Source organism: Schistocerca cancellata, chromosome 2 (assembly GCF_023864275.1).
Source record: "Schistocerca cancellata isolate TAMUIC-IGC-003103 chromosome 2, iqSchCanc2.1, whole genome shotgun sequence".
Lineage (NCBI taxonomy): Eukaryota > Metazoa > Arthropoda > Insecta > Orthoptera > Acrididae > Schistocerca > Schistocerca cancellata.
In genome coordinates this window covers 134,695,532-134,721,728 of record NC_064627.1, presented here as the reverse complement: position 1 = coordinate 134,721,728, position 26,197 = coordinate 134,695,532, and the positions used below count along the sequence as shown (strand labels likewise).

At 43.8% G+C, this 26,197-nt stretch overlaps 1 pseudogene; it reads left to right on the top strand.

The window, feature by feature from the left end:
• The window catches only part of LOC126151816 (hexamerin-like), a 101,499-nt pseudogene that overhangs the window by 21,970 nt on the left and 53,332 nt on the right, over positions 1–26,197 (top strand).

The following is a 26,197-nucleotide window of genomic DNA, read 5'->3' as shown; positions in this document are numbered from 1 at the left end:
ATGGCTTAGCAACTTTTTACATTCTAGTCGTAACATACTGAGATTGCGCTATATTATATTACCAGTGTGAAAAAGTACACTACTGGCCATTAAAATTGCTACACCACGAAGATGACGCACTACAGATGCGAAATTTAACCGACAGGAATAAGATGCTATGATATGCAAATGATCAGCTTTTCAGAGCATTCACACAAGGTTGGCGACGGTGGCGACAATTACAACGTGCTGACATCAGGAAATTTTCCAACCGATTTCTCATACACAAACAGCAGTTGACCGGCGTTGCCTGGTGACACGTTGTTGTGATGCCTCGCGTAAGGAGGAGAAATGCGTACCATCACTCTTCCGACTTTCATAAAGGTCGGATTGTAGCCTATTGCGATTGCGGTTTATCGTATCGCGACATTGCTGCTCGCGTTGGTCGAGATCCAATGACTGTTAGCAGAATATGGAATCGGTGGGTTCAGGAGGGTAATACAGAACGCCGTGCTGGATCCCAATGGCCAAGTATCACTAGCAGTCGAGATGACAGGCATCTTATCCGCATGGCTGTAACGGATCGTGCAGCCACGTCTCGATCCCTGAGTCAACAGATGGGGACGTTTGCTAGACAACAACCATCTGCACGAACAATTCGACGTCGTTTGCAGCAGCATGGACTATCGGATCGGAGACCATGGTTGCGGTTACCTTGATGCTGCATCACAGACAGGGGCACCTGTGATGGTGTAGTCAACGACGAACCTGGGTGTACGTATGGCAAAACGTCATTTTTTCGGATGAATGCGGGTTCTGTTTACAGCATCATGACGGTCGCATACGTGTTTGGTGACATCGCGGTGAACGCACATTGGACACATGTATTTGTCATCGCCATACTGGCGTATCACTCGGCTTGATGGTATGGGGTGCCATTGGTTACACGTCTCGGTCACTTTGAACAGTGGACGTTACATTCAAGATGTGTTACGACCCATGGCTCTACCCTTCATTCGATCCCTGCGAAACCCTACATTTGAGCAGGATAATGCACGACCGCATGTTGCAGGTCCTGTACAAGCCGTTCTGGATACAGAAAACGGTCGACTGCTGCTCTGGCCAGCACATTCTCCAGATCTCTCACCAATTGAAAACGTCTGATCAATGGTGGCCGAGCAATTGGCTCGTCACAATACGCCAGTCACTACCCTTGATGAACTGTGGTATCGTGTTGAAGCTGCATGGGCAGCTGTACCTCTACACGCCATCCAAGCTCTGTTTAACTCAATGCCCAGGCGTATCATGGCCGTTATTATGGCCATAGGTGGTTGTTCTGGGTACTGATTTTTCTGGATTTATGCACCCAAATTGCGTGAAAATGTAATGACATGTCAGTTCTAGTATAATATATTTGTCCTATGAATACCCGTTTATCATCTTCATTTCTTCTTGGTGTAGCGGTGTAGCAATTTTAATGGCCAGTAGTGTACTTTTTCTTTTTTGTGGTGTGTGGGAATGGTGAAGTTCATCAGTCTCCTGAATGGTTTGATAACGCGCGCCATCAATTCCTCTCCTGTGCCAACCTCTTCACCTTAGAGTAGCACTTGCACTGAAAGACCTCAGTTATTTGTTAGATGTATTCTGTTTCCTACTATTTGGTTACCTCAAGTCCCATGGAAGCTTTTCCTGATGCCTTAACACATACATATCTTATCATCCTGTGTCCCTTCTTCTAGCAATGTTTTACGTATGTTCTTTTCTTCGCCGATTCTGTGGCGAACCTCGTCATTCACCTTATTTTCAACAATCCTCTGTAACACCACATCTCAAATGCTTCTATTCTCTCCTGTTCCGCTTTTACAGCAGTCCGATTCGCAACTACGCAGTGCTGTGCACCGCACTTATTTTCACAAATTTGTTACTAGTGTTTTTTTCCAAACATGACCTCTTCGGCTTGGTTATGCTACTTTTTATGTCCTCCTTGCTTTGTCTGAGATATTTCGTTTCGCTCTCAAAGTAGCAGAATTTCCTTCAATTTATCTACTTCGTGGTCATCATTTTTCATGTGATGCTTATCGCTAACCCCATTTCCTCTATTCGTCAGCACTTCCGTTTACCTTTCATTTATTCTCCATCCATAATGTGTGGTCATAAAACTGTTCACTCTGATCAACAGATTTGTAATCCTTCCTCACTTTTACTGAGGATTTCAGTCCCAGAAGTGAATCGTATCATTGATGTTCTTCCACCTTGATTTTCGTTCTAAATCCTCAGCTTTCTTCGACGTACAGATTGAACATTTGGGGATAAAGTTTGCTTCCCTGTCTTACATCCTTTTCAAAGCAAACACTTAGCCCTTGGTCTCGCATTCTTATTATTCTCTCTCGCTTCCTGTACATATTTGACATTACTAGCATTTCCCTTTAGTATATATCTGTTTGTCTGAGAATTTCAAACACCTTGCATTGCCAAACGCTTTTTCCTAATCGACAAGTCGTATGATGGTGTCTTGATTCTTGCTTCCAGTATTAAACGCAAAGTCAGTCTCTATGGTGCCTTTACCTTTCCTAAACTAAAACTGATCATCTTTTCCTTTTTTGTCAGCAACGTCGATGCATGAGCTGTTTAGATGAGTGTGCTGTACATTCCTCGGATCGGTACTTGATCTCTTAGGAACTGCGAAGATGATATTCTTCCGAAATACTGATTGTTCATCTCCAGTCTCAGAGCGTGTACACACAAACTTGAATAGTCGTAGGACCGTTATCTTACCTAATGATTTTAGAAATTCCGACGGAATCTTATTTATTTCTTCTGCCATATCTCCGCACAAGTCTTTCAAAGCTCTATCAAACTATTACTCCAATACTAGATTCCATATTTCTTTCTAACAGGCTCTTATTTCTTCTATCAAGAAAACACACAGGTCCTCTTCCCAGAAGATGTCTTCAGTTTGCTCTATCCATTTATCCGCCCTCTTCTTTGCGTTTAACAGTTGAAACCTTTTGGATTCTTAATGTGTACGTTATAGCTTTTAATTTCACCGAAGTCTGTTTGGACTGTTCTAAATGTAGAAACTCTCCTCCTGACGATAACTTACTTTTCAATTTGCTGCAACTATTTCTCTTTACCGTCCCGGAACTTCCTTTTGATCTCATTCCTGAGTGATCTATATTAAAATAGTCCTGACTTATCGTGAAAATGTAATAACTTCATTCTTTCGTCGATCAGCTGAAATATGTTTCTTCGCAGCTACCTCCTTGTATCTATATTTTTCTGTGCAGTTTCTGTAATTGACCATTCCTGTTCTACTGAACTGCCTAATGCAAAATCTACAACCTCGAAAAAATTTCAATGCACATTACCATTGCTCAGTACTTTAGTATCCCACTTCTTTATACAATGATTCTTCTTGACGAGTCTTTTTCACTTGAGCCTACCTTTCACCACCCCCTTTTGTGATGCTAATTTGTATTTGTACCCGTACCTGGGTACTCCTTACAATTCAGTATCTGATTTAGGAATGCGTCACTCACCCTGATGTAACCCATCCGCTATTGTATAATGTCTCCAGAGTTATTTTCTAAGAACACGCCTATTCTTATTGTTGTTGAACAATGTATTAAACTTTAGCCTAGTCTTCATCAGTACGAAATTTTGATCTGAATCTGTACCTTTACTTGGGCACGCCTTACAATCTGATGTGGGATTTCAGAATTTCTGCCTCAGCACAGTACAGTCCAACTGGGAACTTACCGTGTCACCAAGAGCTTTCCAAGTATATCGACTCCCCTCGTGACACTTGAACGTTGGTATTTGCTATTATTAGCAGAAATTTATATGCAGAACTTAAGGAGTTTTTCTCCTCTCTCATTTCCACTATAGAGCATGTATTCTCCTGGAACAGCCTTCTATCCTTTGCCCTATGGCAGCGTTGCAGTCCACAATGGTTACTACATGTTTTTATCTATTTACGCACTGATTAAGCATTAAATGTCTTCATGTTTTCTCTCTCTTTATCCATCTTCTGCTTGTGATGTCAGCGTGTATTCCCGAACTGATGCTGTTGGTGTTGGTTTGTTGTCGAATCTGATGAGAATACTATCACCACACTGTTCAGAGTAACTCACCATCTCCTCAGCCTTTCTATGCATAACGAATTCTACTCCAGTTTCAAAATTGAAATACCTGGGCTAGCAGGACAGAGCGGATTAGGTTGTGGAAAGGGGCCAAAATGAGTTCCTGTGAGTTACACTCAACACACAAACTTTATTTATCAACACACAATGTTACAACAAGGATGCAAAACACTCAAAACTTTAATTGACCTCCTTTGATTAACTTGAGATCGGCTGAAGGCCACATTCAAAATCCAAGACACAAGGCTGAAACAAAATTGAAATACAAGGTTCTCCTGGAGGTTTCACGCAAAAATATTTTCTAAATCTTCAAGGCTGAAGGCCTTAGAAATTTAATTTTAATGGAACTAGGCTGGAGGCTGCATATTAAGCAATAGGAGGAGTTTCAATCAAAAAGCAGAAGGCCTTATCTTAAAACATTTCGTACAAATTGGGCTGAAGGCCCCATTCAGAATCATAATAATTTTATGCCTTATGGCAAAGAGAAGAAGATTAAATTAAGAGATATTAAAACTCGGCTGAAGGCAGCTCACCAACGAATATGTTCAACGGCTTAAGGCCTAGAAAGAGTTTCAGTCTAAAAGCAGAAGGCCTTATCTTAAAACCTCTCCAGTAAAATTCGGCTGAAGGCCCCATTTAAAAATATAACAATCTCACGCCTTAAGGGCAAGACAAGAACATTAATTTAAGAGATATTGATACTCAGCTGAAAGCCACACATCAACCAAATAACTATATAACACATAAGGAACGGCACTTGGAACTTTCCAAGGGTTGGCCTGGGATTGTAACACTAACGCCCGTTTAGGTGAGACAGGCAGCCTGTCCAACGACTTCTTAATCTGGAGGCAACCCAACTGACAGGCTGACCAATCAATGAAATAAGTTATGCTCCATGCAACCAGCAAAACGACCACATGATTTCAATACACGACACACAGAATATTGGCGCCCACAACGACCAACCACACCTCAGCTGTCGAACTACACGCAATGCTGGACAGCAAGAACACGACGAGGAAAATACACTGCCTAAAATTACGTCAACGACCAGGGCAGGTAACCGGAAACGTCAACGGCCACAAGGCAGAAGATACCGCTGATGAACTTCGATATCAGGGAATAAATGAAGTTAAATTTCACAGGAAGACGGCTGGAATCTTAGCCAACTTAAATACACACACCTTGTTGCTGGCGGGAATGTCCCAAGAGCGACAACCAGGACCAAACGAAGAAATGTAAACAGTTGAGGCTCGATAGTAAGTTAAGTGAGGATTCAACTCCCAAGATTGGTGGGCGACGAACTTTGTAGCACTCGCAAGCAGCACCCCCACTCCAATCGCGATTGCACGCCGCCAGCGGTTCCAGCCCGATTCCGCGCAACGGGGGCTTGCTTGCTGCTCCACGCCAACCGACCGACTGGACTGCTGGTCCGTCCACGACTGCTGCTCCGTCGCGACTGCACTCCTGGTGCGTCTTCCACTCACCGACAACCCGACACACGACGACGCGGGAATACCATCTGTTGCTCCAGAGATGGTACGACAGTGCTCTTATCAATACGCGCTGCTGCTGCTGCCGCTCACGGGCAAGTAAGACAGGAAGTTAGTGATGCCAGTAAATGGAATAAGAAAACGAGGCAGCACTACAGTAATAGAAGGTGACAAACAATTAATGGGATCAGAATGAAATTTTCACTCTGCAGCAGAGTGTGCGCTGATATGAAACTTCCTGGCAGATTAAAACTGTGTGCCCGACCGAGACTCGAACTCGGGACCTTTGCCTTTCGCGGGAAAGTGCTCTACCAACTGAGCTACCGAAGCACGACTCACGCCCGGTACTCACAGCTTTACTTCTGCCAGTATCTCGTCTCCTACCTTCCAAAAATTTACAGAAGCTCTCCTGGTTCGCAGGAGAGCTTCTGTAAAGGCAAAGGTCCCGAGTTCGAGTCTCGGTCGGGCGCACAGTTTTAATCTGCCAGGAAGTTTCAGTTAATTGGATGATCATAAGCCGTGTACGGCTCAAAATTTTTCTGCTGCTGTTCATGCCAAACGATATTCATCTGACCGGGTATTATTATCACGTATACACGTACCCATTGCGGTGCTTGCGACGTTAGCTGTATACAGGATGAACTTGAACTCAATTGTCAAAAATTCGGTGGTTATTCAGGGATATTTGCGGAGTACAAAATTTTTCAGAGTTTCGTGGACACTTACTGTTTTGCCTCTTTGCTTTCGTCTCGAGATTTCGGTAAGCTTTTGTTTAACGATTTTTCTGATGTTTTGCCAAAGAGTGGCTGCTACGGTCAATGCTCACCATCAATTGACGGTGACTGCAAAGGTAACTAACTGTTACTGCTGAATAATTGCTCTTCTACACAACCCCCGATACGAGCAAATCGACTGCGTGTTTACCTGCGGTTACTCGCACTTTAGGTACTTGGTCTGTGCATGGGGCTGAAAGAAAAAACACTCTATCCAGTCACAGGGTGGATCTGTGAACGTCTGCCTTCGTGTCCTGAAGCCAGCCAACTGCAAATAATAACACTGTAGCAGTGACCCTGCAGTCTAATCGTCATTGGCTAGAATTGCGAATTAATAAAATACACATAAATATAAAATAAAACACCAATGCATAATTAATAAGAAGGGTTCTATTCTAACATTTGTAACTGACGTAGAGGAGAGAGAATTATATTGATTAACGGTAATTCGAGTGAGGTTATCGCAAATAAACGAAAAGGTTAATACAGACAGAAATACTCTTCTAAAGCAATGAAGCAACATTGAGAGCTTTACGAGAATGATAGCAAAATTCCCCAAACTAAATAGTCGTCGAAGATATGCGAATACTAAATCCATTTCGTGATCACAATACACTAAATATTCATCAGCTCAAAACAGTTCAGAGTTCAACATGACCATTCACAGATTAACACGTGCGATGCAAAGAATAGAACCTAACTCATACTGTGTCTATCATGAGTTCCGTAAATCAAGCGGCAATGGAGTCCACTCTGGAGGACATTCAGAACTCTCGTAATATAAAGTCCTTTGAAAAATTAAAACATAGTAGTGGCTGATCACCACACAGAATTTATCATTCACTCCATAAAAAATCACATGATACAACAGGAAGGTCGGCATTCTTTCAGAACGACCATCCAAGTCCAGAGTAGCTCCACTGAGCTCTGCCCTTGAAATGTAGTAGTGTTCGCCTACTGTCTGCTTTTCCATTGGCTGAAGGCCATCCTTACCAAAAATATATCGTTTTTATGTGCTACAGACATGATTTGACTCCTCTCTACCTCTCGCTGGACTAAACTATTACGGCAACATTTAAATAAAGAAATGCTACAAATATTCACTCGCACTCATATCATACATAGTAATTACATTGAAAGTATTGTTCATAAATAAATAAGATAGTGGTTTTGTGCAAGTGTGCTGACTTTAAATGACAAAAAATTGTGGTTAAATATTATTTAAACAATTATTTATCCCGTCCTGACATAAGTATCTTATGGTTCTCTTTTGAACTGTGATGTCCACTAACACGTGCGAGTGACCACTTTTAAATTACCACAGTTTTTTCATAGCACTTGCAATCAACATTTAATTAAAGTTACTGACAAAATGGTAAACTTTCACTGAATAACTACGCAAGTATAACAATATGTGAAGTATTAATGCTCTGTTTACTAGCTGTGTAAATGTGGAGAATGCGATGTTCTGATAAACATTTGCATAACAAAAAAATTATGGATGACGTCATAGTCAATATATAAAATAGATACAGATGAGAGGATTTCAGGGTTGACAGCTATAGTGTAATGCTATCATCTGAGATATCACGTGCTGGAATCACACGAAGCATTTAAAAGCTGTTAATTCAGAGGGTCAATGTGATAATGTTTATTTGCTGTGAAATATTAACTTCGAAAGTTTTAAAGATATTGAAATATTGTTCTGTCATTGGATGTGCCTAATATTTCTGAGATCGCAGATATATTCACCTGTGATTTACTGTAAAAGTTCGGATAGCTGTAACTTAGCTCTCTTTAAGATTGTCTGACACTCTGCCATTTCTTGAAACATTGTCTGTTCTCCTACTCGATCGTCCATCGCTATGTCCGCTGTACTGGGATTTACCCGCATTCAGCTGTTTGCTGTTGCATCTGAGTCGCTTGGAGCGCCGCAGCTGCTCGCCTACCTGGACGCACCCTCGGCCCTGGGGCCGCACAGCTTTGGAAACGAATTCACCTTGGCTTGTGCCAATTTTAGGCGGCCGATTAGCACGCCTTCATACGCTTAACGTTACATTACGGACTGGAATCTAGACTGCAGCGAGAGATTATAATACATACACTAGGTGATCAAAAGTATCCGGTCACCCCCAAAAACAAACGTTTTTCATATTAGGTGCATTCTTCTGACAGGTACTCTATATCAGCGACCTCAGTAGTCATTAGACATCGTGAGAGAGCAGAATGGGGCGCTTCCGCGGGACTCATGGACTTCGGAAGTGGTCAGGTGATAGGGCGTCACTTGTGCCATACGTCTGTACGTGAGATTTCCACACTCCTAAACATCCCTAGGTCCACTGTTTCCAGTGTGATAGTGATGTGGGAACGTGAAGGGACACGTACAGCACAAAAGCGTATAGGATGAACTTGTTCGTTGGTTGACAGAGGCCGCCGACTGTTGAAGAGGGTCGTAATGTGTAATAGGCAGACGTCTATCCAGACCATCACACAGCAATCCCAAACTGCTTCAGGATCCACTGCAAGTACTATGACTGTTAGGTGGGATGTGAAAAAACTTGGATTTCATGGTCGAGCGGCTGCTCATAAGCCACACACCACGCCGGTAAATGTCAAACGACACCCAGCTTCGTGTAAGGAGCGTAAACATTGGACGATTGAACAGTGGAAAAACATTGTGTGGAGTGAAGAATCACGCTACACTATGTGGCGATCCGATGGCAGGGTGTGGGTATGGCGAATGCCCGGTGAACGTCATCTGCCAGCGTCCATAGTGCCAACAGTAAAATTCGGAGGCGGTGGTATTAAGGTGTGGTCGTGCTTTTCATGGAGGGGTCTTGCATCCCTTGTTTTGCGTGGTATTATCACAGCACAGGCCTATACTGATGTTTTAACCGCCTTCTTGCTTCCCACTGCTGAAGAGCAAGTCGGGGATGGCGATTGCATCTTTGAACACGATCGAGCACGTGTTCATAATGCACGGCGTTTGGCGAAGTGGTTACACGACAATGACATCCCTGTAACGGAATGGCCTGCACAGAGTCCTGACCTGAATCCTACAAAAACACCTTTGGGATGTTTTGGAACGCCGACTTCATTCCTGGCCTCACCGACCGACATCGATACCTCTCATCAGTGCAGCACTCCGTGAAGAATGGGCTGCCATTCCCCAAGAAACCTTCCAGCACCTGACGGAATGTATGCCTGCGAGAGTGGAAGCTGCCATCAAGACTAAGGGTGGGCCAACACCACATTGAATTCCAGCATTACCGATGGAGGGCGCCACGAATTTGTAAGTCATTTTCAGACGTGTGTTCGGATACTCATGATCACATAGTGTACCTGTCCTGCCTACGTCTGAGAGCTTTTCCCAGGTCGTTAACACTGTGGTTCTGCGATAGTTACCTGCAACAGCCGTTTCCTGCAACGCGAGTGAGCTGTTTCTTGACTGGTGGACCCCACTAATGACAGAAGTCTACGTTCTGTGTCTTTGCACATTGTAACCTCGCCACAAGTGCTATTACGTCATGTCAGATTGTGCAGCATGCGCAACTTGTGTACACAGTCGCGGTCTCAGTCAGTGCGTGTTCCTCGTTTAGTGGCTTTAAGTCTATCCAGCTGCAAAATGTTACCAATCGTGATTCAACTACTTCAGTGGATATGTAATAATGTTTATATTTTTGTTCTGTGATTAGCAAGTGTGGTTCATGTGCTTCGATAGAGAGATACCAATGTTTTTCTCTGTGTTATATGTGAAGCATTATTTCCTTGTCTTATATATGCCAACTTCAGACACACTTCAATACAAAGAAAAACCAGTCCAACGATACAAATTTTACTTTTTTAATTCATTCCATGACTACTTTCTGGCCGACACCCATTTTCAAATCATCGTAACATGATTAAAAATTGTATTTTCGATGATGTGGAAACCATGTTAAAACTGTGCAACCAACAGCTATAGCGCACCCAGATTAGTTACCTGCACATTTTTGACATGGTTTCTATATCGTCGGAAATACCATTTTTTACTATTTCACGATGATTTGAAACTAGGTCTCGGCCAGAAACTATTCATCGAATGAATAAAAGAAAAAGTAAAATTTGCATCTTCGGACTGGTTTTTCTTTGTACTGATTAAAAGAAATCGCTGACCCACACCTACTCCAGCATGCTGGAAGTTCGTTCGGGCACACCTGTTTAATGCCTTCGCCTACTTGCCCTTTGGAGGAAATGCCCTAAGTAGGTCTATACTAAATATGAGACTGCCTGAACCTAAATGTGCTGTGGTCTGAAGGGTTGGACGAGTGACATAGATTGTATTGTGTACTGTGTATGGAACCGAGGACCTAGAAACGACGGACAGGATTCGTTCCACCATAGCCCTCAGTGCTTCACAACCCCCCAACAGGCCATAGCAGTCCACCTGCCTGCCCCATATTGTGCAGTTCGGCTCGGCTCCCAGTCCCCCCCCCCCTCCCCCCTTCTTGGTAACGTCTCTTACCAGACGAGTGTACCTTAAATGTTTGCGTGGTAGAGTAATCATGGTGTACCCGAACGTGAAGACAGTGTTTGTGCAGCAATCGCTGACAGGCGGAATAAGGGAACCAGCCCGCATTCGCCGAGGCAGATGGAAAACCACCTTAAAAACCATCCAAAGGAGGCCAGCGCACCGGTCGTCGACACTAATCCGCTGGGCGCATTCGTGCCGGGGACCGGCATGCCTCCCCACTCTGGAAGCAGTGCGTTAGGCAGCGTGGCTAGCCGGGTGGGCTTTTTCTACGTCGTTCACTGCACAAGGAATGGAGTACTGAAGAAAACTGTTGTAACTGCGACCAGGACGGTTGCGGGGTAGCAATCACAACGCGGCGGGACCCGCGGAGAGGCCCGCGAACAACAACACATGGGAGAGGACGGACACGACCAACGAAGGACGCAACGGATACAACCAGACCGAACAACAAAGTCACAAGGAAACAAACACGTCCACTCGTACACGCACCAGGGAGTAAGCAGTCTAGCGCAAAGCGAGATGTAAACCGACGTGAGCGAGATCAGACTGACTGGCTGAGCGAGAGGCCGGCGCTTAAGTATGCTATCGGGGGCGCCGCTATTGGCCGCTGGGACCACGTGTTCCCCTGTGGCGCCCTCACACTAAAGCGGGCCAGGAGGTGCGCGCCGCCACAGCTTACGGCGCGATGGTGCAGAGACCTCTGTGGGTCTTCGACGTCTATGACGTCTAGCGCGGATTCAAATTCCACGGCGCGCAGTAGCAGATCCCTCCCCCCTGAAACTTGCGCTTAGAGGCGGAAAAGCCCTGGACGGTGCTGAGGTGGACGGCAGTGGAAAGAGGAACTGGGCGTATCAGCCCCGCTAGTGGCGGGGGGTGGGGGGTGGGGGGTGGGGGTGGGGTGGGGTGGGGGTGGGACGCCCGAGGTATTAATGAAAGCCTATCCAGAGTCCAGGGCGGGGGAGGGAGCCGCCGAGCCACCTGGAGGCGAAGATGGCCGGAGGCAGGCCCGTGGGGAGACGGCAACCAAGGGCCGGGATGGTGACTCGAGGACCACGTCCGCACCTGAAGGAGGTAGGGGAAGAGGCGGCGGCCCGAGTCCCGAGGCAGCACGAGGGCGGAGCTGACTATGATGACGGCGCCCCAACCCTTTCGAGGTATGCACCGACGTCACATGCCGCCCATGGGCCGCGACGACCGTGGCGGGTGTCCCACCCGCCTTGACTCGCGAGCCCACACGGCCGTGCCAGGGGCATACCGCTGCGAGGGCTGGGAGTGGGGCGGGAGGAGGACGGCATCAGGAATTGGAGCAGGGTCCACGGCTGTCGCCCATGAAGGAGCTCTGCCGGACTGCGTCCGTCAATTGGCGTAGTGCGATAGGTACTCAAAAACGGTGAGGACCGACGTGGTTGAAGATGTGTCGACCGCCTTAGTCAACTGGTGTTTAAAAGTGCGGACAACCCTCTCCTCAACGCCATTGGACGAAGGGTGGAAAGGGGGGCTACAGATATGCTTGATACCGTTGGCCTGACAGAAGTGAAAGGAGGATGCTGTGAATTGGGTACTATTATCGGAGACCATCGTGTGAGGCAGGCCCTCATTGGCTAGAACCTGGACCAGGGCCGTGAGTGTAGCCTCCGTGGTGGTGGATGCCATTCGGACAACATATGGCTATTTGGAGTAGGCATCAACGATGAGTAGTCACATGGATCCCAAAAACGGGCCCGCAAAATTGATGTGGGTGCGATCCCAGGGCCGGCGAGGCACAGGCCAGGGTGCAAAAGACTGAGGGGGACTTGCCTGGTGACGCGCACAGACCGTATACCCACGGACCAGGCACTCAATATCACCATCGATGCCGAGCCAATACACATGCCGGCGAGCCGAAACTTTCATACGGGACATACCCCTGTGCCTGCGGTGTAACAAACCGAGGACCCAAAGCCGCAATGCCGGAGGGATGACCACCCGGTGGGCATCTGCCTCCGTGGCCAACAGAAGGACATCATCGACCACGGAGAGCCTGTGGGACAGGTGGCGCCAGGGGCTGAAATTGTACTGCATCCCACATGTAACATAGGACGGCCACTCGTGGACCATGTAGTTGAGAACCTGCCGCAAGCCAGGGTCGCGGTGGGTAACCGCAGCAACGTCAGCAGCCGTAAGGTGAACGTCCAGCACATCCTGGCGGGCGGAATCAATGTGAAAGCAGAGGACCTCCTGTTGGTCAAAGGCAGGATCGGGGCCTGCTGGGAGATGTGACAAAGCGTCCGCATTAGTATGGTGGGCGGTGGGCTTATACTGGATGGTATGAGCGTAATTACGTAAAAACAATGCCCAGTGCTGGAGACGTTGAGCCGTCCACTCGGGAAGGTGGGAGTGGGGTCCGAAAAGTGTAACCAAGGGTTTATGGTCCGTCAGGAGGGTGAACATTGCCCCAAAGAGATAGGTGTGAAATTTTTGGAAGGCGAACACGATCGCCAGGGCGTCCTATTCAATCTGGGAGAGTTCCGTTGTGCTGCAGTCAACGTCTTAGAGGCATAAGCGATGGGCTGTTCGGAGCCATCAGCATTCCGGTGCGCGAGGACGGCCCCAATGCCATATGCCGACACATCAGCTGCCACAACTAAGGGGCGGTCCGAAGAGAAGGGAATAAGGCAAGGGGCGGACTTCAGCATTGCCTTTAAACGGAGAAAAGCCTGGTCACAGGCAGGAGTCCAAACAAAAGGTACCACTTTGCGACACAAGTGGTTGAGGGGTTGAGCAACGGAGGCAGCCTGGGGCAAGACCAACTAAGGACACAACAGATACAACCAGACTGAACAACAAAGTCACAAGGAAACAAACACGGCCACTCTTACACGAACGAGGGAGTAAGCAGTCTAGCGCAAAGCGAGGTGTAAACCGACGTAAGCGAGATTAGACTGACTGGCTGAGCGAGAGGCCGGCGCTTAAGTACGCTATCGGGGGCGCCGCTATTGGCCGCTGGAACCACGTGTTCCCCTGTGGCGCCCTCACACTAAAAGCGGGCCAGGAGGCGCGCGCCGCCACAGCTTATGGCGCGATGGTGCTGAGACCTCAATGGGTCTTCGACGTCCATGATGTCTGTCGCGGATTCAAATTCCGCGGCACGCGGTACCAGAAAAACTTTATCTGATGGGAAACATTGTGTCATCCCAGTCGTGTCTGGCTACAGCTGTGTTTTCGATTGTAGTGGATATAGATCCCCTGCTAGAATCTCAGAAAAAAATTATGTACTGAATTATTACTGGCTTTGTCGGGCTTATGTGCACCAGTTATTGTAACCTAAGGGTCTGTCATTGTTGACTGCCAGCGTGTTTCAGATGTCTTTCTGTGTACATATATATGTGCACAATGTTATGTTCTGTTGTGATAGTATTTCTTACGTTTGGAATTAATTACTCTAAGTTCCTGTTTTATGGAACTTAATCTAAAACTAGATCCTTTTACGACTATAATTTTTTAAGCTGGATTCTAGTAGTTCTTCTATTTAATATTATCAGCTTTCATGGATTTACATACAGTTATTCAGAATTTTGATTGTACGTTTTTGTAGTTTTTTACTGTGTTTGTTTCACCTGTTTGCATATTTTGTGACAATTTTTCAAATGATCTAGTTGCCATATATGGGCAGTTTAATGGCATGAGAAAACTATAAAATTGCATGAACTTGCCAAGCTGTTTGCAGATAAAGATTGCCAGTAACGGAGGGCAGCTGGGGAGCATTAATGCACGTTTTATTCACTATTTTACTGCCTCTGGAGTGGTTAATTCTATTGCTTGTGTACTTCTGTTAAACTTGACAGCAATAAACTTGTGTAAATTTCCACTGCTAGCAGAGCATTATTGTGATCCACTGTCGGCCAAACAAAGATTCCAACTCACTGGAAATGTAGAGAGCGAGGGGCTGGGAGTGAAAACTGCCAGTAACGACCCACATAGCCCCTCGCCCCCCCCCCACCCCCCAAAAAAAATATTTTAATGAACTCAAGGTCCCTGTTGCTTTATATAGAAAACAAAAAAATTTGTACATGTTTATTGCTGTAAGGCTTAACACAAGTACATAAGGATTATAGTCATGTGCTCTACAACCACTACAAGAATTTATAAAACTTTCTTTAATGCACCTAATTTGCAATAGGCAGCTAGCCTCAGTCAAGGCAATCTTCATATGCGCACTGTTTGGTAAGATGATGCAATTTCATAATTTTTTAGGGGGTTAGACTGCCCATACTTGGCAACTAAATCATCTGAAAAGCTCTCCTAATACATGGGAACAGATAAACGATACACATTAAAAACATAAAAACGTACAATCAGTGTACTGAATAACAGTTTATAAATCCACAAAAGGTGATGATGTAAAGTATAACTATTTTCATTATTGCCAGCTTGAACAAAGCTGTAGCCACAACAGGGTTCAACATTACATTAAGTACTCCACGCACTTACAGTAATTATTGCCAGCATCAAAACCACAATCAGAAAAGAGCATAACTTAGTGTGTCTGTATATGTGTACATAGAAACACTTCTTAAACACACTGGGAGTAAACAATGTCAGACCCTTCGGTTACAGTAACTTGTGCGCTTAATCCCCGCAAAACCATTCATAATCTAACATTTAAAACTTTTTATCATTCTGGCAGGAGAGCTATAATCATTATAACGGAAATCACAATGTTAGCCAGACAGGACTGCAATGACACAATGTTTTTCACTGGGTTAAATTTTCTTTCGTGCTCCATTCACGAGTCAGAGGGCGAAGCAGACGACTGTTATCGTTTCACACACAGCTGCCATCGGTCTGCCACTAGCCCAGCTCTAGCGACTATGGAATGTTCAGGTCAAGGCCTCCTTATATGCAGTGTAGGTCTACTGAGTGTGTCTAGTGCAAAGGTCCGGATGGTGAAACCATCGAACAGATGTGCCTTAAGTTGACAGAAGGCAGAAAAGCAAATAACGCTTCACAGACAACACATAACCGTTGCTATATCTCTAACGAAGCATTTTAATCAAGGATGCAACACTTTTGTGACTAGTCACAATAAAATTTACTTCGGGAGGAAAACACACTGGGGCCGACAGTGAACATGCAGTGGACTGGGCATGGCGCGCAAGATCCCCTCCTGGTACCAGACCTCCAGGAAAGTATCTCAGTTTGGCCACTATTCTATAGAAAATGGTGATGTACGGTATAACTGGTCACGCTTTCCTATCCGATACTGCGTTAGTTAAGTCCGCAACTTGTGGACTGCGAACAGCCCTCTCTTAAGTTTGTGAACTGTGGACAAGCAGCCGGCCGGTGTGGCCGTGCGGTTCTAGGTGCTTCAGTCTGGAACCGCGTGGCCGCTACGGTCGCAGGTTCGAATCCTGCGTCGGACATGGATGTGTGTGATGTCCTTAGGTTAGTTAGGTTTAATTAGTTCTAAGTTCTAGGCGACTGATGACCTCAGAAGTTAAGTCGCATAGTGCTCAGAGCCATTTGAACCATTTTTTTTGTGGACAAGCCGGCCGAAATGGCCGAGCGGTTCTAGGCGCTTCAGTCTGGAACCGACAGACCTCGGGCATGGATGTGTGTGATGTCCTTAGGTTAGTTAGGTTTAAGTAGTTCTAAGTTCTAGGGGACTGATGACAGATGTTAAGACCGATAGTGCTCAGAGCCATTTTAATCATTTTTTTGAACTGTGGAGGAGGAGGATATTAGTGTTTAACGTCCCGTCGACAACGAGGTCATTAGAGACGGATCGCAAGCTCGGGTGAGGAAAGGATGGGGAAGGAAATCGGCCGTGCCCTTTCAAAGGAGCCATCCCGGCATTTGCCTGAAGCGATTTAGGGAAATCACGGAAAACCTAAATCAGGATGGCCGGAGACGGGATTGAACCGTCGTCCTCCCGAATGCGAGTCCAGTGTGCTAACCACTGCGCCACCTCGCTCGGTTTTGAACTGTGGACAAAGGTAAACTGAGCACACGTGAGCTGTGGACAGAGGATTAGATAGACAGTTAACGTTACTCGGCAAACACCACGAGGAAGTTGGCTCAGTGTCTCCCATATTCACCACAGAAATTACAACTAAAACATCAGTCGACAAACACATCATTGACAAATATGAAATCGTCAAAGATAAGTCGTCCAGTTTCTTCTTCTCCAGTTCTTGGGGCAAAAACCTGAAGCCAAATCTTTTAACAAAACCTAAATTTTCAGTGACTTATTTCCTCAAGTCTCCCATTTGCTCCAGTAAAAATACTTCGTTCTCAACAGGTTTTTTTGGTCGCTTGGCACAGTTCACACTCCTAATTTTCACGCATGTGTCTGCTTGCACCTCATGCTGAAACTCCACAGAAGGATGTCAGAATAAAGAACCGTTCAGTTTAGAATGGCAATTTTCACAACTGGTTCATGGTACAGTTACAGATGCGAGAGTGTTCAGCTGAGATAGTTGGCGGAAACATGACTTAGGGGGATATATATGTGTCGCAACGTAGTCGGCAAATTTTATTATTGCAGAGTTATGTTTCAACATTTGTCTCCCTTCTTACCATACCCATTCACCAGGAATAAATGCCAAGAAATCATCAGTGAGGCACATTTTCGATCATTTAGCAGTCTTCATTTGTCTACCGAATCAACTTGTTTACTGCACAATGTTAACGTTTTATTAAAATTTTTTTGAAGCAACTGTCAACAGTATCGATTCTGCTTGGATAAATGCTTAATACACATTGTGCTGTCTTACAATATATTTGCTTGCTACCAGTTTCGATCACCAGAATTTCCTGCTAAAAAACAATATTATTAAAGAACATGAGTGTTGTAAAGATATTATAAATAACACTGCCTTCACCATTCATGAAATCTAGATGAACAAGAGATAAACACATAAATGCAATATGTGTGTTAATGAAGGGTATAGAAATGAAAGAAGAATAAACTAATACACAATAAAATTATGAGTTTGACTGAGATTTAAAGAAAAGTAGAAGGATTTGTTTGAAATTTCTATAAGAAACAGAGATCTTGTAAGCAATATTTCAAGGTGAGAATTTACTGAAAATTTAATTTTGTCTTCTATATATTTTGGAGAAAATGATGATGGGTAATTTTTCTCTTATGAACCTCATTTCGCTTAGAGCATTTGCTGAAATAGCAACAGAAAATACAAGTATAGCTATAAACTGCAAAGAGACAATGTAACCCAAATTAAGCACTGTTGGTATTGGGTAGCACTTGGATGAGTCATTCTCTGGGTCTGCCGGGTGTGTTGGCAGCTGGGGTGCACTCAGCCCTTGTGAGACCACTTGAGGAGTTACTTGATTGAGAAGCTGGGAGAGAGAAGCTGGGAGAGAGATGTGCTGACCATATGTCCCTCCGTATCTGCATTCGGTGACACCTACGGGCCGATGATGACATGTCGGCCGGTCGGTACTATTGGGAATTCAACGCCTGTTCGGACAGTGTTTATTTTTGTAGAATGTATAGTTATTTAGATTTACAGTTTATTGAGACTTAATGTATACCAATATTCTAACTTTTGGTTACCGAATAATAATCGAATGCTAGGTATTCACTACTGAGCCGTGGTCGGATCGCGTTAATGCCTTTTTTTTTCTTTTGGGCATTTTGTCACCATTCCGTGGCGTCTTATTCCTCCTTCAGTTACTATCTGAATGAGTTGCTCACTTGCCTCCGTCAGTGGCAGCAGCAGCGTTTACCGATACTAGTACTGCTGTAGCTTCTTTGGTGTGGCAGTTATCTTTCCGTATCATGGAGTGTGTGGCAGTTCGTTGGTTGCGGCAGAGCACCGAGGAAGTCTCTACGGCGTGTTGTAGGGAAGCAGCCTACTCACGCTGTAGTATATTCACATCAGTTTCCATTGTGTGCCAGCCAGTCTGCTGTAACTAGCTCTGACGTCATAAATGTTGCGCAATACCTTAAAAATCAAGCAAATGACCTAAAACTTTTCTAGCATGTCAGGAATAATACTAAATTAATGTGTGTTAAATATCAGCTCGATAACTTCAGCCATTTTCGAAATTTGGACGTTTTTCTAAAAAAATCATTGGCGCAACCGAAAAGAGCTAGAGACTTCAAAATTTATATTCAGATTCATCTTTCATAATGATTTAATAAAAACAGTACTTTGGATTTCACAAATCGAGACTTTAGTGGAAATTCATGATTTTCTGGTTTTCGTCTCAAAACTGAAGGAAGCAAGATAGATTAAGTAGGCTAATAAATAAGGCTAGGATGTTTAGATTTAAATAGGTTGGAGGTCCGCTATGACTGTGAAGATGTGAAAAGTTTCTTTTGAATACCTATAAAATTATAGCGATAGCGGATCTAAAAAGGGCCAGTTCAGAGCTCATCTACGGCGTGCAGTGTAATTTAATTAATTCTCTCGCCCAAAATATTTAACTTAGCCACGTCAAAATTTTATTATCAATACTTACCTGCGTGCTGAATGCACGTTTAAATTAAGAGCTTCATCGGCCATCAGCAAAAGAAGCTATAAATTATTATGTAACTTGAAGTGGTGCGTTACTAGCCCAGCAGCTAGTCGGGAGAGCCGATTTGAGCAGGCGTTCCCTTAGCCGTCCGCACCGCGGCTATATATATAAGAGCGCTGCGCGAGGAAGGAAGGCCCCAGTTCTCTCCAGACGCTGAATAGCACGTCAGCTGTGTCGGGAGTCGCGTCGCTTCGGTATCACGGCTACAAACAGCCTCGGGTGCCGTATTAAGTTACTACAGATACGCGGAACCATGAAATCATTTCAAGTGAAGGGTTAATCTGGGATGATTTTCGTTATCTACCTTCAGTTTGCGTATTGTCGTATTTTCACATGCCGGCGCGGGACAGACATTCTACCAGTTATTTAGCGTGGCGTTTGATGAAATATTCTCATCAAATCTTGGCGAGCATTCTATTTAACATTTAATTCGGACATTTATAGTTGCATCAGCGCATTAGACTCTGAACTGCTCTGTTAGTTAGGTTGTAGGGATACTTGTGTTTTTATCAGTGAATTTCAGAATATGCTCAACTATTTTGGAAAATCGTGTTTGATTAGAAATCCCGGACAATCTCCTAATTCCTCAGAGCTATAAGCTGCAGCTATAATGGTGTTCTCAGATGAAGTGGGCACTAGGAACTCTAATTACAGGCTTCACGTTTTGTTAAATCACTTTCTGGGTGCTAAAAAGTAAATAGAGAGCCAGTGTTGAGAACGGCGAAAGACAGCATTAACAACATTCTAAAAGCCTGAAACTGATTCAACATTCAAACATTTGTATTGCAAACATTTACACAGCAATTTTTAATTATCACAAGTTAACCGCCGCCCCACAGTGTGATCAGGCTGGGGCTGCTGGCGGCGTGCACGCGCAGTCGGAGTTGTGTGGCACTAGCTGCGAGAACTGCTAAGCTCGTCGTCCTCTGCTCCTGCATACTGGAGTTGACTAATCAGTGAATACCTGTCACGAAAGCCCAACCGTTGTGACAACTCTTCGTTGATTGCTGGTTGCTGCACTGTGGGCTGTCCCTGCAAGCAGCAACGTAGTGGTGTGTTGCAGCTGGCAAAATTTTGTAGCTGTCTCCCTGTATGATGTTTAACCTTTGAAATGATTGTAATTTATTAGTGAAGTGCACCAGCGGTATCTTCTGTCTTGTGGCCGTTAACGTTCCGGTTACCTGCCCTGGTCGTTAGCGTAGTTTTGCGGCGATACTGTTCGGCACGGCGTATTGTCTGACAACCCGTAGAACACTTCTGAGCACCACTGTTTGTTGTTTGTGACAGTCATTTTATTTGGTCGCAGGTACTGTGCCAGGCCTTCAGCCGTATATTAATACTGTCTGTTTTATGTTTAGTATATGGCCTTCAGCCGAATTTTATAGCAACTTTAAGATCAGGCTTTCAGTCGTGTTTCATTCAAAATTCTTGTTGCTCTGTATTTATGCCTTCAGCCGGTTTCTTTCAGAATCTGTGGCTTTATTATATAAATCCTTGTCTGTAAGGTTTCTCTTTAACTATCTTGAATTCTTAAAATGGCCTTCACCTGTGTTCTGTAAATGTTTATCTGAAGGTTGTCTTCAATTATGGTTGAGTAATTGTTTGGGCCTTGAGCCAACAAGAAAATTTTTTTAATTGTGCTTTCAGCCGAAAAATTAACTTGAGTTTTTCTTAATATGGCCTTTAGCCGGAATTTGTAAATGCTTGGGCTTTAAAGAATTTCCTTAGATGATCTGAAATATTATTTCGGCCTTTAGCCGAGAAGACATTGTAATTTTACTTAAGTAAGGCCTTCAGCCGTTACTCTAAATCCTGGTGTTCTAAAAGCAATCATTTAAACTTAGTCTGGAGAAGTTACTTGGGCCCTCAGCCGTGAATTAATCTTTGTTGTTTTAAAGAGGAAACTGTGCATTTGGTTCGAGCAATAAAGTTGTGTCTGTGTTCTTGTATAACTAAGAGTAATTGACCTTGGTCCCTTTCTACAACCTGCTCCGCTCTGTCCTGCGAAACGAGATTTCAACTGTAATATACATTATCATACCATTACTAACGAAAGAGAAAACTAAAAGCGTTATGACAGTTGTAAAAAGGAAATGTGAACAATATTAACAGAAATGGTTCAAATGGCTCTGAGCACTATGGGACTCAACTGCTGAGGTCATTAGTCCCCTAGAACTTAGAACTAGTTAAACCTAACTAACCTAAGGACATCACAAACATCCATGCCCGAGGCAGGATTCGAACCTGCGACCGTAGCAGTCTTGCGGTTCCAGACTGCAGCGCCTTTAACTGCACGGCCACTTCGGCTGGCTCAATATTAACAGAATTTCAAGGTATATGTTCAGGTAGACTTCAGACAGAGCATTAGGTTCACAATTTTTTTCACAGTTTTCGATTAACAGGTACAGCTCATCGATAATATGGCATTTTATATTACCGGATTTATTAAAAATAAGACTTGTATAAAAGTAAAAAATAGAAAGCAAAAGGATTTCTGTGTGCTGTGGAATCAGTGTTATTTCCTGCAAATAATTATGTAGATAACATTACAAAATATAATAAAGTTGCACTAGGTATTGACAAAGAGATAAATACATTAGAATACCCTATTAAAATTGATATTTTGGAAACTGAGAGAAGGATGGATATATCAATAAAAGTAAGTTTTTTACATGAAAAGTATAATGTTTACCTGCTAAAACTTAGAAATAAAAGTTAAACGTAAAAATCTCTTACGCTTTAAGAATGTAGCTAAACATCACTACTGCGATAATGCTCACTGTTTCTGAAGTGAAGATCTGTCTGGAGTATTATCTATACTAATTACAAAATATAAGGAACCAAAATTATTCTGTGATTTGTGTTATGTGCATTTTAAATCAAAAGAAAAATTGAAACACACTCCAGATCCATTAGTAAATAAACCTGCCATAATAGGACTACAACATGAGGAGAAAAAGTTAATTTTTAAAATTGTCAATGCAAAATAAAAATGTCCTTTACCGTTTACATCAGTTTTGATAGTTTACCACAGCTAACTGATACATGTTAAGTAAATTCTAAATCATCATATATGATGAAATATAAAAACATGAACCATATGAAGTCTGTTATATGAAATACGCATATGGAGATTATAAGGATCCAGCTATATAAAGACGACCTACTACAATCAAAAGTTTGTAGAAATGATTAAAAATAAGTAGAAGTAATTAGAGAAATGCAGGATGATTATGATTAAAGTTAAACTTTCAGAACGGTACAGAAACAACACCACTGGTTAGAATGACGTCAAATTGCAATGGAAAAGGCCACCTCCATGAACCAGGGACCTTGCCATTGGTGGGGAGGCTTGCGTGCCTCAGCGATACAGATGGCCGTACCGTAAGTGCAACCACAACGGAGGGGTATCTGTTGAGGGGCCAGACAAACGTGTGGTTCCTGAAGAGGGGCAGCAGCCTTTTCAGTAGTTGCAGGGGCAATAGTCTGGATGATTGACTGATCTGGCCTTGCAACACTAACCAAAACGGCCTTGCTGTGCTGGTACTGCGAACGGCTGAAAGTAAGGGGAAACTACAGCCGTAATTTTTACCGAGGGCATGCAGCTTTACTGTATGGTTATATGATGATGGCTTCCTCTTGGGTAAAATATTCTGGAGGTAAAATAGTCCCCCATTCGGATCTCCGGGCGGGGACTACTCGAGAGGACGTCGTTATCAGGAGAAAGAAAACTGGCGTTCTACGGGTCGGAGCGTGAAATGTCAGATCCCTTAATCGGGCAGGTAGGTTAGAAAATTTAAAAAGGGAAATGGATAGGTTGAAGTTAGATATAGTGGGAATTAGTGAAGTTCGGTGGCAGAAGGAACAGGACTTTTGCTCAGTTGAATATGGGTTATAAATACAAAATCAAATAGGGGTAATGCAGGAGTAGGTTTAATAATGAATAAAAAATAGGAGTACGGGTAAGCTACTACCAACAGCATAGTGAACGCATTATTGTGGTCAAGATAGACACGAAGCCCATTCCTACTACAGTAGTGCAAGTTTATATGCCAACTAGCTCTGCAGATGATGAAGAAATTGATGAAATGTATGATGAGATAAAAGAAATTATTCAGGTAGTGAAGGGAGACGAAAATTTAATAGTCATGGGTGACTTGGATTCGACAATAGGAAAAGGGAGAGAAGGAAACATAGTGGGTGAATATGGATTGGGGGTAAGAAATGAAAGAGGAAGCCGTCTGGTAGAATTCTGCACAGAGCATAACTTAATAATAGCTAACACTTGGTTCAAGAGCCGTAAAAGAAGGTTGTATACATGGAAGAATCCTGGAGATACCAGAATGTATCAGATAGATTATATAATGGTAAGACAGAGATTTAGGGACCAGGTTTTAAATTGTAAGACATTTCCAGGGGAAGATGTGGACTCTGACCACAATCTATTGGTTATGAACTGTAGATTAAAACTAAAGAAAATGCAAAAAGGTGGGAATTTAAGGAGATGGGACCTGTATGAACTGACTAAACCAGAGGTTGTACAGAGTTTCAGGAAGAGCATAAGGGAACAATTGACAGGAATGGGTGAAAGAAATACAGTAGAAGAAGAATAGGTAGCTCTGAAGGCAGTGAAGGCAGCAGAGGATCAGGTAGGTAAAAAGCCAAGGGCTAGTAGAAATCCTTGGGTAACAGAAGAAATATTGAATTTAATTGATGAAAGGAGAAAATATAAAAATGCAGTAAATGAAGCAGTCAAAAGAGAATACAAACATCCCAAAAATGAGATCGACAGGAAGTGCAAAATGGCTAAGCAGGGATGGCTAGAGGACAAATGTAAGGATGTAGAGGCTTATCTCACTGGGGGTTAAGACAGATACTGTATACAGGAAAATTAAAGACATCTTTGGAGAAAAGAGAGCCACTTGTATGAATATCAAGAGCTCAGATGGAAACCCAGTTCTAAGCAAAGAAGGGAAAGCAGAAAGGTGGAAGGAGTATATAGAGGGTCAATACAAGGGCGATGTACTTGAGGACAATATTATGGAAATGGAAGAGGATGTAGATGAAGATGAAATAGGAGATACGATATTGCGTGAAGAGTATGACAGAGCACTGAAATACCTGAGTCGAAACAAGGCCCCGGGAGTAGACAACATTCCATTGGAATTACTGACGGCCTTGGGAGAGCCAGTCCTGACAAAACTCTACCATCTGGTGACCAAGATGTATGAGACAGGCGAAATACCCTCAGACTTCAAGAAGAATATAATAATTCCAATCCCAAAGAAAGCAGGTGTTGACAGATGTGATAATTACCGAACTATCAGTTTAATAAGTCACAGCTGCAAAATACTAACGCCAATTATTTACAGACGAATGGAAAAACTAGTAGAAGCCGACCTCTGGAAAGATCAGTTTGGATCCCGCAGAAATGTTGGAACACGTGAGGCAATACTTATCTTTGAAAATAGATTAAGGAAAGGCAAACCTACATTTCTAGCATTTGTGGACTTAGAGAAAGCTTTTGACAATGTTGACTGGAATACTCTCTTTCAAATTCTAAAGGTGGCAGGGGTAAAATACAGGGAGCGAAAGGCTATTTACAATTTGTACAGAAACCATATGGCAGTTATAAGAGTCGAGGGGCATGAAAGGGAAGCAGCGGTTGGGAAGGGAGTGAGACAGGGTTGTAGCCTGTCCCCGATGTTATTCAATCTGTATATTGAGCAAGCATTAAAGGAAACAAAAGAAAAATTCGGAGTAGGTATTTAAGTCCATGGAGAAGAAATAAAAATGTTGAGGTTCGCCGCTGATATTGTAATTCTGTCAGAGACAGCAAAGGATCTGGAAGAGCAGTTGAACCGGATAGACAGTGTCTTGAAAGGAGGATATAAGATGAACATCAACAAAAGGAAAACGAGGATAATGGAATGTAGTCGAATTAAGTCGGGTGATGCTGAGGGAATTAGATTAGGAAATGAGACACTTAAAGTAGTAAAGGAGTTTTGCTATTTGGGGAGCAATATAAGTGATGATGGTCGAAGTAGAGAGGATATAAAACGTAGACTGGCAATGGCAAGGAAAGCATTTCTGAAGAAGAGTAATTTGTAGACATCGAGTATAGATTTAAGTATCAGGACGTCGTTTCTGAAAGTATTTGTATGGAGTGTAGCCATGTATGGAAGTGAAACTTGGATGATAAATACACTCCTGGAAATTGAAATAAGAAAACCGTGAATTCATTGTCCCAGGAAGGGGAAACTTTATTGACACATTCCTGGGGTCAGATACATCACATGATCACACTGACAGAACCACAGGCACATAGACACAGGCAACAGAGCATGCACAATGTCGGCACTAGTACAGTGTATATCCACCTTTCGCAGCAATGCAGGCTGCTATTCTCCCATGGAGACGATCGTAGAGATGCTGGATGTAGACCTGTGGAACGGCTTGCCATGCCATTTCCACCTGGCGCCTCAGTTGGACCAGCGTTCGTGCTGGACGTGCAGACCGCGTGAGACGACGCTTCATCCAGTCCCAAACATGCTCAATGGGGGACAGATCCGGAGATCTTGCTGGCCAGGGTAGTTGACTTACACCTTCTAGAGCACGTTGGGTGGCACGCGGGATACATGCGGACGTGCATTGTCCTGTTGGAACAGCAAGTTCCCTTGCCGGTCTAGGAATGGTAGAACGATGGGTTCGATGACGGTTTGGATGTACCGTGCACTATTCAGTGTCCCCTCGACGATCACCAGTGGTGTA